Genomic DNA, 16949 nt, shown 5'->3' with positions numbered 1-16949 from the left:
CTGAGGATGCTGACGTCATTGCTGGGCCATTCTCCATCATCTTTGCCAAGTCCTGAGAGATGGGAGAGGTGCTTGAGGACTGGAGGAGAGCTAACGTCACCCCAGTCTTCAAAAAGGGCAAAAAGGAAGACCCGGGTAATTATAGACCGGTCAGCCTCACCTCCATCCCTGGGAAAGTAATGGAATGACTTATCCTTGGTGCCATCTCAAGGCATGTCAAGGATAAGAGGGTCATTAGGGGCAGTCAAAATGGCTTCACCAAGGGAAAGTCGTGCTTGACCAACCCCATAGCCTTTTATGAAGATATAACGAAGTGAATAGATGATGGCAGGCTGGTGGATGTGGTCTGCCTTGACTTCAGTAAAGCATTTGACACAGTCTCCCACAGCATTCTCATAGCTAAACTGAGGAAGTGTGGTCTGGACGATCGGGCAGTGAGGTGGACTGCGAACCGGCTGAAGGAAAAAAGCCAGAGAGTTGTGGTCAATGGGGTGGAGTCAGGTTGAAGGCCTGTATATAGTGGAGTGCCTATATACAGGGTTGATCCTGGGGCCAGTACTGTTCAACATATTCATCGATGACTTGGATGAGGGACTAGAGTGTGCTATCAGAAAGTTTGCTGATGACACCAAGCTGTGAGTAGTGGCTGACATGCCAGAAGGCTGTGCTGCCATCCAGTGGGACCTGGACAGGCTAGAGAGCTGGGTGGGGAAAAATGTAATGAAATATAACAAGGGCAAATGTGGAGTGTTGCATCTGGCCAGGAACAACCCCAGGTTCCAGTGTAAGTTGAGGAATGATCCATTAGAGAGCAGTGTAGGAGAGAGGGACCTGGGGATCCTGGTGGACAGCAGGATGACCATGAGCCAGCACTGTGCCCTTGTGGCCAAGAGGGCCAATGGCATCCTGGGGTGTATTAGAAGGGGGGTGGTTAGTGGATCGAGAGAGGTTCTCCTTCCCCTCTACTCTGCCCTGGTGAGACCACATCTGGAATATTGTGTCCAGTTCTGGGCTTCTCAATTCAAGGACAGGGAACTGATGGAGAGAGTCCAGCGTAGGACAACAAAGATGATTAAGGGCGTGGAGCACCTCCTTTATGAGGAAAGACTGAGGGAGCTGGGTCTCTTTAGCTTGGAAAAGAGGAGACTGAGGAGTGACCTTATTAATGTTTACAAATATACAAAGGATGAGTGTCACGAGGATGGAGCCAGGTTCTTCTCGGTGACAAACAATGGTAGGATAAGGGGTAACGGGTTTAAGCTGGAACATAAGAGGTTCCACTTAAACTTGAGAAGAAACTTCTTCTCAGTGAGGGCAACAGAACACTGGAACAGGCTGCCCAGGGAGGTTGTGGTGTCTCCTACTCTGGAGACACTCAAAAGCCGCCTGGACATGTTCCTGTGTAGCCTCATCTAGGTGTTCCTGCTCCGGCAGGGGGATTGCACTAGATGATCTTTCGAGGTCCCTTCCATTCCCTAGCATTCTATGATTTGATGATTCTATGAAATGTTTGCAACTTATCATAAGATTAAGTCATTTTATGTTCATACTTTTTTGGGGGGAATGTGGGTAACTATTGCGAAGTCATTAATGTGTAAAAACAAATAAATAACTAATATCTAAAGTTTACATTATATAATTGAAAAGTGCTAGATAAGGAATATATTTGATCTCAAAGTTCTGACATGAAGAGAAGCCTAACAGAAGTAATTAGAGATGTTTTGACTCAATAATACCTCCACTTATTATGAAAAAAAAAGTTTATTTTCATGTTCTGCCTTGGTCTTGGAAATCATGAAGAAAAATAACAATTTTTCTAGACACAAACCAGCTTATTCTTTGAATTTTCTTGTTGTCTTACATATCTGAATCTGGGAATGGAAGTTTACACTGTTAGAAGACAACCTGACTCTTTATAACCTTCCTATCCCTGAGATGTAAATAAGGAGTGAAGAGGTGATTAGATCTTCAAACTCATTACACACTCAACACACTAAATCTTAATGTGTAATAAAATGGAAATTTAGTCCTGTCTCTAAGAAGCAAACGTGTTCTTCCATAGTGTTTTGGTGCTTTGACTGGAGTTAAGAATATTAGACTTGGGTGGGTTTTTTCTAATTAAGTGGTAAGAAGATTAGTGAAAATTTTTAGAAATATTTTTCTTTAATGCAGAACTTTGTATGATCAGAAAGGTAGTAAGTTTCCTGAGTTTTTTGAAGTTTGCAAAACTAGTAAGAGATCTAATAATATTCCTTCAGAAGTGAAATAATTTTGACTCAGCCAATCTAAAACCAGACAGGGAAGCCTAACCGAGAGAAAAAAAATTGTGTTTATGAGGGTTTTTTTGGTTGTTTGTTGTTGTTTTTTGTGGGGTTTTTTTGTGAGAAATGCTCATGTTCATGTTTCTCTGGAGATAATGAGAATCGGGGAGTCAGTATAAGTGTTGTTAAATTCACATTTGTAATTACATTTAAAGCTAAGTGTTTAGAGATGTGAATTTCAATGATGCTTTGGTTTAGTAGCTACTTTGACATTACCCAGCTATAAAAGGACCACTGTTTTTAATGCATAGAGTTACTGGATGTGAGATAAACAGCAGAACAGGATACTGAATACATTTTTCCCTTCCTTTCCCTTTCCATTGTTTCACCCCTAGCCCACGTAGTTTGATCATGTTGTATGGGTACCTGGACTCAAGTGGACATCTGACCGTATTACTGGATCTGGTACTTCAGAAGTACCCAATTAGTAGTCAGTGGAATGGAGTGTCTTTTTCTATTTCTATATTTAGGTTTGAATATGTATTTGCCTAGATAAATTACATGGAAATAATAAGTGGATCTACTGAGTTGAAGGTGTTCTCTTTTTAATGAATGAAGAAAATTCAATGAGACTTTATCATACAATCAAAACCGATTCTTGACTTTATGTTGAAAATATCAACAGATAATTTAATGTTATTTATTTATAACTTTCAGTAGAGCAACACAAGAAATCAACATTAATTCTATCAAATATAATCAAAGGTAATTGAATAAACTGCTGCAGTGTATTGCCACAACGCAGACAGCAATAAAGGAATACTGTTAAACCTCAGAAACAAAGAACAGCCCCATGTCCTGGCACTCTGTCTTTCCACTGCTGCATACCCTTGATTTATCTTTCTAAATGTAATTATAGTTATGTTGATAATTATGATGATGATAGAAGTGATAACAATAACAGCTGGTGTGGTAGAAGTTACTGCAAGCAAAATTAGTTTCATTCATTTAAAAAGTAATATGATCCATCAAACTGCTGGATATTGCTAAATGAAGCTATTGGTTACAGCATGTGCCAGGAGACTAAAACAAAAGCATTGCAAAATTTTATGTTGAAAATGCTGACAATTACTCCGGATTTTTCAGCTACTTCTGCTGCCTACAGCCAGCCTCAGAATTTGTTACATTCAAGATCAGTGCTACAAATCAGCACATGTGCAGTGAACCTTGATTTTGCTTGCTGTTTTTTTCTTATTTTTTTATAAATGCCAGAAATAGTAAAAATTTGATCTAAAAATCAAATCATATTACTTTGTCTTTAATTAGCTCTTTGTTTCTTCCCTGTAAATAGATTATGATTATTTAGTGAGTTTGCTGTGCTGCTTTTAATAAGTATTTCATATCAAAAAGAATAATTTTAAAGTTTCTGCCTTATTCTTTAACTTTTCCATATGATTGTCATAGGATTAACTTTTCCATAGGATTATTAGTCAAACTAAAAGGCAAGAAGTAAATGCACAGGCAGGAGAAACAAAGACAGGTATTGTGAGAAGAATATAGGGACAGGACCCAGTTGTGCAGAGACGGGGTCAGGAAGGCCAAGGCACAGCTGGAGCTGAACTTGGCAAGGGACACAAAGAATAACAAGAAGGGCTCCTATAGGTATGTCAACCAGAAAAAGGTCAAATGAAGTGTGGTCCTCCCTGATGAGTGAGACTGGTAAACTGGTAACAATGGATAAGGAGAAGGCTGAGCTACTCTACTTTTTTGCCTCAGTTTTCAAGGATAAGCTCTTTTCCCACACTTCTCAAGTGGAAAATGAACTGCAAGACAGGGCTGTGGGAGTAAAGTCCTTCGCACTGTGAGTGAGGATGTTGTTCATGACCACATAAGGAATTTGAACTTACATAAGTCCATGGGACCTGATGAGATGCATCCCAGAAGATGCATCAAAAGCAGCGTGGCCAGCAGGTCAAGGGTGGTGATTCTGCCCTTCTACTCCACTCTTGTGAGACCCCACCTGAGTCTTGTGTCCAGCTCTGGAGCCCTCAGTACCTAAAGACATGGACCTGTTAGAGAGGTGTCAGAGGAGGTCCACAAAAATGATGAGAGGGATGAAACACCTCTCCTGTGAGGAAAGGCTGATGGAGCTGGGGTTATTCAGCCTGAAGAAGAGAAGTGTCTGGGAAGACCTTATTGCAGCCTTTCAGTACTTAAAAGGAACCTGTAAGAAAGATGGGGTCAGACTTTTTAGCAGGCCATGTTATGAAAGGACAAGGGGCAATGGCTTTAAACAAAAAGAGGGGAAATTCAGGCTAGACATAAGGAAGAATTTTTTTTACAATGAGGGTGGTGAAACACTGACACAGGTTGCCCAAAGAAGTGGTAGGTGCCCCAGCCCTGGAGACATTCAAGGCTGGATGAGACTCTGAACAACCTGATGTAGTTGACGATGTCCCTGGTCATTGCGGAAAGATTGGACTAGATGACTTTTGAATGTCCCTTCCAACCCAAACTATTCTGTGATTCTATGATTGTCCTTAGATACGTAAAAAATATTGTGACCATATTTTCTCATATAAAACTACGCTTCAAACTACCTACCAACATGATCCTGTGAAAAAGGAGAGGAAAAAGCCAAAAAATCGCACTCACAATAAAACCCCAAACAACAACCACCACCACGGAAAAATGAAACTAAACTAAAACAGAATCTAGAGGTAAGAACACATTCTCAATGGAGTAAAAACGACCAGTTGTGAAGTTTGTCTTCAGACCCTACATTATTTCTGTTTGCTACAGAAATGCATAACAGTGTTTTCTCAAAATTTATCAAAAGACAAAATGTGAAAATAGCAGGATTATTATTACTACTAGTAGTGATATTAATAATAATTTTACCAACTCTGTACCAGTCTTTCATCTGCCTTATTGGTCCTTCAGCAAGAGTTCCTCTTTTTTATGCTTAGTTCTTTATCAACATCACTCTACTGTTTTTTTTTCCCTGCAGTTAGATTCCTTATTCAGTTGTTGGAGACTAAAGTCATTTCAAAGGCAAAATTTTCTTATGAAAAGGCATTTTCACTTAAAGGTTAAGCTGAAGAGAGAGCATGATTCCATAACGTTATAATCTCCTGACTTCAAAGAGAAGAAATCGCCTAAATACCCAGTATCTTCTCTCAGAATTACTGAAGGATTTAAACTTTCAAACGATGACTGTCAGGAACCCAGAAACTGTTCTATGGGCATAACTTTGACCTCCCTGATCCCAGACTGTCTGATCCAGAGGTTTTCTTGATTGCTCTTATTCTTTGGGTCTCTTCAGAGTGGATTACTTTCAGCATTCATTTCGGCACGCAACTCAGCTTCACATGGATAGAAAATTAGTCTCACTAAAAAATGAGATTATAGTCTAGAGAACAGAGCAGCATCCTGGAGGCCACTATCTCTACAGGTTGGACTACACAATGAGTCAAATTGTAATTATAAAAATTACCACACTGTGTTTTTAAAAGAAAATCGTTAAAACATTTCTGAAGGGAAAATTTTGAGCCCTGGATTGCAACAGTTTTATAGGTACCCATGTTCAAAGCAGAGGCCTTAATTTTCTTCTAGATGCCTCCCTTATTAACATGTAATTTTTGGTGGGTAAAAAACACTTCCTGTTAATTTCATGCAAAACCTGGCAGTGCCAAGGTCTGCCTGAGGCAGCCATTACCCCGCAAGAAAATTCTTAAAAAATCATAGAATGAAGTTGTATTTCACTGAGGAACACATCTGCAAGCCAGCATAGGCTCATCAATGAATCATTTTGTTTTATAAAATATATTATTTATCTGAACATATTTTTTAAATAGCTCTTATTAAGAAATTAAAGTATTGTAGAGATCATGGCCATTTCATACAGAAAACTTATCTCCCATCCTAATCTAAATGTTGAGAAAATATTTAATGAGAGAAAATAGGATGATTATGTATAAAGGAATCCATTTCTGTGTGACATGTGAATGTTTGCATTTAATTTTTATGAGGATAAAAGTTGAACACCTGATGCTTCAAAAAAATTAGTTGTCTGATGCTGGATAGACCAGCTAATATCATTATGGAAATTTTCTGAGTTATATACTTTAATTTGCCATGCGTAGTGCAATAAGGCAGTGTGGTGGGAACTCTTATTTGCCATGGCAACCATTAATTGGATATGCAGGAGGTGGTGTTTTGCTTTAAATAAATCTGTCTGGGTCAGCAACTGAATGTTTCAAATAAATGATTTATGTTTTACACAATTTTTCACATTTTTTTTTGTTTTTAATGAGTTTTTTCTTCATATCTATATGTTGCTCAGAAAGGAATGGGACAAATTTGAGTGAAACCCTGGGATATTTTATGTTTATTTTGGGAATGGACATTTTTTATTTTTAAGTCTGACAAATAAAAGCTGATTGTAATTACATTTGTGTTTCTGCCATGTGTTCTCAGGCCTCTTTCTCTGTTGTTTCTTTCTCATGTGACTATTATTAAGGATAAAATTGCTCTTTTGCATATATGATTTCCATTAAAAATGTATAGTTGGTTTAGATTTACACAGAGTTTGACACAGGAGACAGTGGTTTTGTGTTTCAGACTGGGATTTTGATTAAAATGTATTAGGATGTATACAAGCTAGATTAACTTCCAAAGAAATGAATCCTAAGTAAGTACCCAGAGAGAACTTAATAAAATCTAAAGATTGTAGATATTTCAAGGCAGGAAAGTGAGAATTGCAGAGACTGTACTTCAAGTTATACATTCCATAGCTGTGGCATATTCACTAATAATTTGTTTAGAAAGAATCTGACTATTTATATGTTGAGCCATGATCTCAAAGCACTGGTTTTTGGTTACAAGTTTTGTCAGGATTAAAGACAGATGCAACTGAAGACATTAATGAAAACAATTAATTTTATGCAAATAAGTAGTAATACATAAGTCAAGGAAGATGATTAAAGCTCATATTGTTTTCCTTGTTTATCTGTGGAGGCTTCTTATGACATTAATAAGTCCATAATCATATTCTTCCATACTATATTAATATTTTCGTGGTTTAGGAAAGCATCTGGACAAAAGCATGACATAATCTAGACAAAATACATGACAAAAACATCTCCCTAATATTATATGCCTCAGTATTAGGTCCCCAAAACTTCATCCTGCAGGGCAGTCCAGGACTTAGTCAGACCTCTGGGCATATCACTGCTCACAGGCCTGAACCCAGCTCCAGAGAAGAATTCGGAGCAGACTGTGTGCAAAGCGCTGTGTACTTTTTGTGGACCAATACATGAGTGTTCTAGGCTGGGGAACACTTATCTATAATGCACCATACCCCTGAAAATTTTCTTGAATGTGTCCCAAACACCTGCAGTCTTTCTTCTAAAGATGTGGTGAAATGCGTTTTATTGTTGCTTTGGTTTGGTTTGTTTGTTTTTGTAAGTAAAACGATTGTGATGTTTATATATATATAGATATATATATATAAAATTTGGGAAGTGGGAAGTAGATAAGTCTTCCAGAAGTGGTTCTTGAGCCTTTCCTTGACTGACAGAAGTCAGTGGATGACACTCTAGAGTAGATGATCATATATTCTTCTTGAAGATACTCTCTAGTTTTTCTATGGAAACCAGGAAACCACACCACCATATTCCAACCAACAGACTGTTATATAAAAGGTACATTTCCTTCTTTGTCTGTGTATATATCTTAAACTTATGCAATACAGCATTGATCCAGTACATATCAATAATGTTCTGAGAATGTGTATTGGACTGCACATCTCAGAAGACACAGACTGTGAAATTTATATTTAGCATTTGATTTCTTTATTCCTTGATGTTAAACTGATGGTCCTTGGGAAAAATTTCTAAGATACATTTGACTGCATATGAAGTGACATGGTCTCCAGGTTCCTTCCTGCCTCAGGGCCATAATATTTTTATATTATAAAAATCTATATATATATTATATATATAATTATATATATAATATATATATATATATATAATATATATATATATATAATTATATATATAATTATATATAATTATATATCTACAAAAATTCCCTTCAACTGTATGAACTTGGGTCAAAAACATAAATTTTTTTTATTTTTTTTTTTTTCTTCCCCCCCCATAGTTAGATGCTAGGTTCCAGATGAAGCAAAATGAAATTTTTGGTGACACCCTTTTTTTTTTTTTGTAAGCTGAAATGTTGATATAGAGCTACAATTGTCAAAAAGTCATGATGATGACACAAAAATTTCTGGTTTTAAGATATCTTATCATGCAAGTAGTTATAACTTAATCCATCTAGAAAACATAAGTGTAGCCTGCTTAATTATTCCATTACATTAACCCTGAACTATCTCTTTTTTGTCCAGGATAATGAAAGTAGTATCAAAAAGTGTTATGAAAGGAGTGAGTAGGTTTAATTAAAAAAGTAAATCAGTAATAAGCAAAATATTTCATATGAACATTTTCAATCAATGGGACAAATACCTTATTTATATTTAACATAAATTAATCTATTCCTGATAAATTATGCTTGTTTGAATATTTGTATGTTTTTCATTAGGGTTTCCTACTTCTTCCTCTAGGTTTTCTTGACCTGGTTATTGAGGTATTTAGATACGTGGCGCAACTTGTTATATTAGATACCTACAAAGTGACAATTTCAAAACTAGTGTACTTTTTGTTTCCTGGCTTACATACAAATAATGAAATCATTAGAAAGAAGACTTCAGCATAATTGTATTCTAACACACAGAAAAGAGTGCCGATGCTTATTTTACACCAAATTGTTAAACTAATATAACATCATGTTTCACATTTTAATAATACTGCAATGTGAACCAAGATCTTACTATTATTTTAAAGAGGCCTCCCATGTAATTTAGGATTCCTCTTGGTTTCTTGATTTGTTCTTCACTTTTAAGTATTTCAGGAAGGCTACAGACATGTTTTGGTCACTTTTTTTTTTTTTTTTTTTTTTTTAATATTTAAACAAAAATGCATCTGCCTGATTTGGCAGCTCTTTTTTCTGTGTGAAATACAGCATCTCTTTGGGGCCTTATTGCTGCTATCAAGGCATCAGTCATTTCACAGAATGTGACATTCCTTTTTTAGAATTCAATTATGTTTTCTCATGTCAGACAACATTAAATGATCATTTAAATTTTGGTCCTTTGACATCAGTAACAGTTACAATTCATGGCAGATGATTTCTCAGACGTCAGAAGCTTGGGCCAATGGAGAAAAACTTTTATTTTTCATGTAAATAACAACTGACAATCAGGATGATTCATCAGGCCCTATAAGAGCAGAAAGTGTCTTTATTTGTTTCATTTTGGCATAAAGAGATAGAAGTTTGGTTGTGCACTCATTCATTTTAAAAGACAGAAGTTTTCATGACACGTAAGTTGGTGACTGGTTTTCTTCACTCAGGGACCTCCTACTCGGCGACCCACAAAAATCCTTCTCATCTTCCTTCCTCTTTGTCTGCACTCTTGGTCACATCAGTGACCAATACCTTCACTACATTTCCAAAGATGGAACTTCACATTGAATGTCACTCCTTCATCAGGATTATTTGGTCTTGCTGACCTTCTCGCTCATTGTCTAGTAGGAGTTGATGCATAGCTAGTAGCTAGAGTTCTTTAAGAGTTATCTAATTAATAGGTGGTAGAAGGGAAAAGACGTAAGAGAATAAATAATTTTGCCTCATTGTTGAAGGAAGGTGTGCAACTTGAATGAATGTATATGTCTGGTCTAATCTATCATCTAGTGTTTGGGAAATTGTATAGAAGTACTGGGCAAATGTGTTTTTTTTATTATTATTATTATTATTTTCATTTTCCTTTTCCTTCTCCTTTTCCTTTAATTTACCTTCCTGCAGATTATGAGAATCACTTTATGATACAGATCTTGCTCCAGTCATGTTTGCCTACTTTATTTCTAGGTTAACGATCTGCACAGGATGGTTCTCAAATCTTTTTGGGAAATATGCCTATTCAAATTCAGAAAAATTGGTTATTAGCTACTGTAATTTATTTAGGCAAATATACTTGCCATTTTTCACCCACATTGACTTAACTTAGTTTCTACATAGCTTTTACAACATAATAGTTTTTGACCCAGTTCTCCCAGAAATGTTGATTTTTGAATCTACAAAAAATGAGGTAAAGGACTTGTCACCTTTAAACAAAAACTGTCTGTCCTTTGACCCTTTTGAATGTCTTCCTCAAGAATTTAGCATGATTTTTAAAAAGCAATTACTCTTCACAAGATACAACATAAAAATGACTACCATTTTTTAGTACATTCTTGTTTCATTTTATGGAATTCATGAGAGGATCTCCTTTTGAGAGATACTTTTCCTTAATCATTAGCCTCCTCAATTTGTGCACCTTTAGGGCATTTTGCAAGACCCATGTTTGTCATGAGTATCAAAAAAAGCAGGAAGGTTTGTTTTTCTTGCATGCTGATTATTGGCTGATATTGATACTTTTGTTATGTACGTATCATGTGTCTATTTTGTAATTAAATTTCCCTTCAAAAATGGTTTTTGAAACTTCGTAGAAATTAACAAATTGTCTCAGCCACATTGTGTACATGACAACGAATATATAGCTATAAAATTATGGTATTCGTTACTTGAAATATCTTATCAAAAACTATTAAACTGAGTAGTTTAACATGTGTTGGACTTCAAGTTGCTCAGGTTTAAAAGTGAAAGTGAAACTTTTTTTAAAAAAAGTTATTGTAGAATACTCAAATAAGACTATTGTTGTCTTTCTCAATGATTATTTGTAATATCAGAATATTTAAGGATTTCCAGACATGTCTGGAATGTGGGGTTGCTATATTTAAAGATTTCCCTGAGGATCATCCTCAAATTTTTTTTTTAAGTTTGTATAAAAAAATGCCCATTTTGGATCACTTGGTGGTCTCAAAAGTACAGGGGTAAAGAAAATGTAATTTATTAAACAAATATGAAAACTTCCCAAGCACTAAGATGCCTTTGTGCTGTATGTACTGTTATATTTCAATTTTTTAATACAGATTTCACAGAATAATTTTAGCTATAAGGGCCCTTGGAGGTAATCTCACACAGCCTCCTGATCAAATCTTAGCTAATTTCAATGTTAGATCATTAGTCTTTTTTGTTTAGTTTGTTTGTTTTGTTTGGTTTTGTTTGGTTGGTTTGGTCTGTTTTTTTAATATCGAACTAGATTTTTTCTTGATGCACTTATGTCCTTTTCACCCTTTCATTGTGCAGCTTCTAGAGGAATTTAGCTTGGCCTCCCCTATATCTTCCCATTAGTTTTCTCATGAAAGTGGTGAAATCGCCTCTTAGCCTTCTCTACACTGAACAAGCCCAGTTGCCAGCCTATCCTTCTATGCCTTGTGTTTCTGCCCCTAATTATCTTGGTGGCCCTCCACTGGATTTGCTGTCCTTTACTGAACTTGCTCCATTTAGTCAATGTCCTTCTACTGCTGTGAAACCCAGACCTAGACAGAATAATATACAAATGAACAAACCCATGCAGATTTGCTTAGCATGCATTCATGAGGTATAGAAAAAAAAATCATTATTCTTCCTGAAATTGGCAATGGTGATCTCTTTTTTCAAGGAGTAAACATAAACAGATGGCTAAGCACTACATTGGCTGATGTTGCTGGATGGATTCCTTTATACCTATTCTCAGTTGCAAACCTCTAGTGCCAATTTTGGATGCAAAGTAAACAGGAGGGCATCATCAAAGTGTTTAACTGAATCCAATTAAAGGATTCCTACTATTGAAATTTTCCATGAGTTCTTACATTAGAATAGTTAAACTGGACAGTATCTATGCAATATATAAACAGTAAAACTTCTCTGTAGATAAATTATAACATTTATGTCTCCTTCTCCAAAACATCATCTAAAAAGATTTTTTTTTCTCCAATTAATATCAAAACCCACAGAAGAATGTAGAAAGCTAGAAAGTATTTTTCCCATTAGTTTGGCTGTAATTTTCCACATCACTGCATAGCCAGATTTGGCAAAGTTTAGCTTAGAATCTTTGTGAGAGAAGCTTAAAAAGGCCTCACACAAAAAGAAGCTCATTGACTTTTTATTTTTAGTACTTTTTTTTTGTTTTCCCTTGGCTACAGATGTCACGAAAACAAACTTTATCCTTTTAGTTTTCACTAGAATCTTAAAAAGGAAACAAACAAACAACAACAAAACAAACAAACACACACACACACACAAAAAAAACACGTAAAAAATCCCAAACCAAAACAGAACATGAAAGATAGTTTAGATAACTTATTTGATGTAATACTCTCAAGACAGAAATAATTTTCCAGGTATTGCACCACAGTGATCTGTCTTCCCTAAATTCAAACAGTTCTCATTATTTCCACCCTCAAACAAATAACACAAATAAGTAATCCTACTTAAATACCTGCAGTATGTTACTAATTCAGTACCGGTCTTCATATCAGTAATGATTTTCAATGTGTTTTGCAACACAAAATGAGAAATGAAACAACTCACTTACAGATGTTTTTTCTAATTAAGAAGCTGTTTAAAAATATCTGTATCTTTGTAGAAAAAAAACCCAAACTTATTGAAACAAACTAGTATAGGATTTTTATGTTTTCTTATTGCAAGTGTAAGAAAACATTTCAAAATCTTCATTTTTATCAAATAATGACAAATAATTTTATGCAATTAAAATGATTACTTATGTATCATGTTGATGAGGGAATAATATTTGTAAATTCTGCTGATAAAGTTATAACTATCTTCTTAATAAAAAAGCCAAGATTGAAGTTCACTTAAAAAAAAAAAAAACCCTCTTTTCAAAATCTATGATTATTGTTACAGAGAAAGCAAAAGGAAAAATCAAATCAAGTGCATGATAGAACCCTTAATACTCTGGATGAGGTGTCCATATTCTGCATTTATCAAAATAACAAACTAAATAAACAAACCAGATGATACAAGAGAAAAAAATTCTGAGGGTCTCTGTTATTTAAAATTCTATTAGGAAATGTGAAGAATTTGAAGCTATTTGGATGTTCTCAGCCGTTGGCACTTTCAGATCAATACTTAGCAGGCTTCCAGGTATCTACACTCAAGAGATCAGCAGAATTAGAAACAACTGCTTTTAGCTGATTAGGTGTTATATAAAAAAGCAAAATGATGTTTGCAGAATGTGTAATGTTCTTTTTATGGCTTTCATTGTAATTATGTTGTATCACTGTACCTGTATTGCATCTTTTCATGTGATGTTATACGATGTCTTATCCATACACTTGCTGTGACTAGGCCGAACTCTGTGTGACAAAATACAACCCAGAGCCAGGGACAAGAATAAAAACGTTCTTGACTCCTTCCTCCTCAAAAGTAGCCTCTGTGGACATTACTGGTAGATCTCATGCCTCAGAACAGAAAGAAGCCCTCTTCACATTTGGCCAAGTTTTTACAAGGATTTAGATTAAATATCAGAATAAAATCCAACATGGAATTACTCTTGTCAGATTATTGGACATCTAGAGAGACATCATGATTATGCAGTGGTGACCTTTCACCACTACGAGCTATTTCAGTGTTGAACAAAGAGAAAAGAGGTATTCCAAAGTTATTTGAAATAGTAGATTTTTCAGTTTTTCTCCCAGTAATGTCTATTCACCAAATACATTTGTTTACCAAATCCATAATCGCAGTTTTACATTTTTGACCTTCTCTAGGACTTTTGTTTGGATATTTTGTTTATATGTTTCCTTGCATGTGTGTTTTCCCCTATTGGTAATAATTCTGGGAATAGACTAATTGTTTCAGCTGATACGAAGTTATGTTTTTGAAAATAAAATGCAAATTTTATCCCAGCTAAATTACTAAACCAAAAAGATAATGCACCAGAGAAAGAAAAATAAAAATAAATAAAAATAGGAAATTCCATGCATAAAGTGCGTATAAACAGATTGTCTAGTTATTGTAAGTTCCATTTTTCCACACCAGACTTTAGAGAACAATATGTAGCTGTGTATTTGGAAACTTAGCCCTGGAACTATCCATTTGATTTGGATTTTTCCTTTTTTCTTGTTTCTTCTCTCTCTCTCAAATAGCTACTAACAACAACAAGAAAGAAAAAAGAAAATGTAAAAAGCCCCACCTTCAAAGACCAGCTGAAACAAACACACACACCCCCAAACCTGCACAGATATTTTGACTATAATACAAAGAGAGGTCCTCACTGAGGAAGATAAAATAGAACAAAACTACAATCTGATGATTAAAAATATTCATTGAAAAATAAATACTACTGTATTCTAAATGTATCAGCTTTTCTCATTATCAATATACTCAAAGTATTATTTTTATTAATTATATTAGTTTATTTCTAGAATCTAGTGGGTTTTGTTTTGGTTTGGTTTTTAGTTTTTAGCAGCAGTAGTAGCTGTAGCTACTGCGTACAGTGTTCCTACTGTGCACTACTCAAAATTGTGTATCTAGCATTGTTTGTACAATTTACATTCAACTGTAATCGAATGAGAAATCAGATTTGTTGTTTTGAAATTTCTTAGAGTGAAGAGAGCCCTTTTCTATTTTACTTACAGTTCAAATTAAATTCCCGGCAGGAAATATGGGGTTTAAAGATTTAATTATTGCTTATCTGTGTTCTGGTAGGGGGATTTTAGTAGTTTACATATCTCTGCTGGGATTTATTTTCCGTTGCTTTACTCAGTCCAATGGAAATACACTCAGTAACTTTAGTATCCTTTATTTCACATACTCAGTGAACAAACAAGCTTTTAGACAAGCTTGTGAGTTTTTGTTTGTTTCTTTCTATCTTTATTTGCCCTCAAAGTTTGTTTTGGTTTGTTTTGGTTTGTTTTTTTTTTCTTTTTCCTTCTAGGCCAAAATCAATTATCAATTCAAATTTATTTTGTGAGTTTTGTTGAAGAAGCTTTTTCTTGCCTCTTTTCCTTTCATTTAGGAGAAAGAGAAAGGTATTTGGTCTCATTTCTCTTAGAAAGTTAATTTTAAAGTCTGGGTGCTTAAACTTTTTGTCAGTGAATTTTATGACTTATTCCTATAAAAATATTATTTATTCTGCTTGCACCTTCAAACCCCAAAAGCTTTGTACAGATAATTACATTCTATGCGCAGTTGTGAGCACAACAATAAACAATCAGTCAATTCCATTACTGTGAGGGTGATATTGTGAGGGCTACAGCCAATGTCATTTCCTTCTCTGAAACACATGCACAACACACTCTGACTTCCAGTATTTTCCTGTTATTACATTTTAAATCATACGGTTAACAGCAGCTTTATAGCAACTCGGAAGCATGTCTGCTATGAATATAAATATCAAGAGACTAAAAATTTTGTTAAAAAAAAACAGGAGATAGTTTTGTAATGGGATAAGCAGGTAAGAAAACACAACCTTGTTCCTTTCATCCATATTATTATAATTATTATTATTATTAAATAGTATAAAAATAAATTGCGTGCTTCTGGTCAGAACATTATTTTTCTCTGTCAATGTCTACCACCAAAATCAAATGAAGGGGCAAGAAAGTAGGGGTTAAAAGGTTTTTTTTTCTTTTTGTGCTATAACAATAATCTTTTGACATTTAATGGGTTTAAACAAAGAAACCTACAAAACTTACTCAGAATTTTATCTTTGACATAACGCCAGAATTGTAAAAAAATATTCATTTTAACCAGTGGAAAAGAATAGCACTAGATAATACAATGTCATAGACCTCATATTGGTAGAGTGCTTTGCTTATCTGTTGACACAAAGCTTGTATAAAAATTCTTTCCATTGCCTGTGGAATTTTTCCCCAAGCAAGGGGGAATCCTGAAATGACAGAAAGCCACCAGAACAATTCCTGCCATTTTTCTCAGCAAAAGTAGGTGGAAGCATATCTTAGTGTGTTTTAAGGAATGAGCTTGCTGTCCTTGTGTTTGCAACATAGAGACAAAGGGCACTCTAAATAGAACATGTATGGAACTTTATACATTATTATGCTGCATTATTCTGACAGTCCTTTTTCTGTGATGTTAAGGGCAATATATCACTTATGGACTGATTATATATAAATACATCTAAAAGTAAGTAGAGATAGTTAGGAACTCTTTTATCTTACTGTAAAACATTTTGCTTAGCATGTTGGTTACAAGGTTAAGATGAACTCATGTGAAAATATTCAGTTCAAATATTCACCAGATATTCGCAACCTCACCTGAACAGGAGAATACATAACTTCAAAAAACTACATTTGAAGCTTGGTTTGAAATAGGAATTTGAAGTAAAATCTCCCGTATGCTCTGACCAGACTATTTATGTCTTAACCTTGCAGTCTGATAAGAAACACAATGGTTAGTTCTATTCTCTTGCATATTAGAAATAAAAGACTAAATAATCTCTCTTGTAATGACTACCTAGGCCAATGTGTAGCTTAATCATTCAGTACAAGTTGTAAAAGTTATAGCATTGCAAGGCTGGGTGCTCATAGTACATGATTGCTGGTTACTCACTTGAGCTGCCATAGATGCAAGTTCTACTCCTATTGTAGAAGGGCCTTTTGAAAAGAGCTCTCTGAATTTATAATTGAGTGTCTTATCAGATACACACTGGTTTGCAGTGGC

The sequence above is a fragment of the Columba livia genome, chromosome 2 (genome assembly GCF_036013475.1).
Source record: "Columba livia isolate bColLiv1 breed racing homer chromosome 2, bColLiv1.pat.W.v2, whole genome shotgun sequence".
NCBI classification, from domain to species: domain Eukaryota; kingdom Metazoa; phylum Chordata; class Aves; order Columbiformes; family Columbidae; genus Columba; species Columba livia.
The sequence above is the reverse complement of the archived record's forward strand: the minus strand, read 5'-3'. Positions refer to the sequence as shown.